Genomic DNA, 1,818 nt, shown 5'->3' on the forward strand with positions numbered 1-1,818 from the left:
TAAAAATCCTCTCCCAGTCTGTGGGTTGTCTTGTCACCCTCTTGGTGAAGTCTTTCGAGGTGCACAGGTGCTTTATTCTCATTAAGTCCCATTTGTTGATTTCCAGTTTTGCTGCCAATTTTAACATGTGTACAGAGAAAGCACTGCTTGCTGCCTTACAGTGTTGCCTGGAGAAGATCATTAAAACTTTCCCCTATCTCTAGGATACCTGAAAAACCTAGCACACACACAGACACACACACACACACACACACACACACACAAAACAACCCAACAAATTGGTTGAGTTGGTTAGAAAAATAAACAGCACAAGATGTTACTATTTCAGTCTGCCAATAAGATACAGACGACTTACTTGAAAGCTGATGAAAGAGGCGGTTCTAGGTCATTATCCGGAATACTTGAGTCAAACCAACTATGCCGGGCACATGTAGGCCTGATGGAAAAGTAAGGATTACATTATTTTTCATATAGAATAAAGTTAGACACAGCATCTGTTGTGAAGGGTAAACAATCTCTCAGGATGGGGGAACATTGCAGACCTCTTTAGTCTAAGGATGTTAGCTTTCACAAACTGAGAGCTAAAACCACATTTCAGCATATAATCTTCAAAATAGCATATGTGGTTCCCTTAATACCAGTGAGATAAAATCAATATGACTTTTGGCCAAAGAAAACATTCAATTAGCAAATATCAGCAAGAGGATACCAATTGGTTTTTCAATTATCTGAATGTTGCTTTCTCGTTTTAAAGATATTCTTTACCACTTTAACTGTTTTTCAACCTCAGAATTTCTTCCAAGTATTGATTTTGAATTGACATAATAATAATCATCCTAATTTCATGGAAATTATCCTATCCCCATATTGCTACAGCTTCTTTTTTCATAGGCAGTGAATTATAAGGGGATCAGATCTCTAAAAGGGCCACCGATAGGCTGTCAATGGAAAACTAGAGTTTCTCCTGCTGTTGATGTTCCATAAAAGTATTGCTGGAGAGTTTAACTTCTTGTAAGCAACTTTTGAGTATCATTAGCTAGTTGTTTTGTTTTTTTTTAATAAAAATGCCCCAGGGTTTTTCTTATGATTTTACTCATTTAAACTTACCCAGTAGTTTGTTACCTAACTCTGTTAATCTGGGTAGACTAGAGAAACAAATACATAGACACTCATATGTGCATAAGAAAGAGATTTATATATAAGAGCAATTGAATAGTGAGAAAATATCCAGCCCAGCCCAGATCAAGTACATGAGTCTATTAGGCCATATATCCAATGCCAATCTATAAAGTCCTCTTCAGACTCATGAAGCACATGCAATGATGCCGAATGCAGGAAGATCACAGGCCATTGGGTGGGAAGTCTTGTGGATCCAGTGTGGGTAGAGGCATCTCAGTGCTGGCAGGGGTCTCCACGTGGTTTCTCCAGCTCAGGGCACTAGTGTAGTTCCATGTGTCTTATCAGCTGCAATGTCTCCCTGGAAGTGAGCCAAGGAGAAAGCTCCAGCTTCCAAGGAGGGAATACAGGAGTTCCCAGGATCCTCAGGAGAAGGCCATACTCACACGGAGGCCTCATTGGCTATATCCTGATTGACAGTATACTCCACCCCTACACTCTTAATCTTCAAATTGACACCAGATTATGTAACTACTAAACTAAAACTGTTATGTACTTTTAATTCTTTGTTTACAGGATATTCAAGATGACTAAGACTTAGATAGCATCGAATGTGTTGTTTTAATTGCTCCATGGGGTTCTTGCAGGATGAATAAGGGAATGAACTTGGATTCAAACCCTAAGCCCATTCCACTCTCCTCC

Source organism: Echinops telfairi, unplaced genomic scaffold, assembly GCF_000313985.2.
Source record: "Echinops telfairi isolate 266 unplaced genomic scaffold, ASM31398v2 ScPeMD7_134;HRSCAF=433, whole genome shotgun sequence".
Classification (NCBI taxonomy): domain Eukaryota; kingdom Metazoa; phylum Chordata; class Mammalia; order Afrosoricida; family Tenrecidae; genus Echinops; species Echinops telfairi.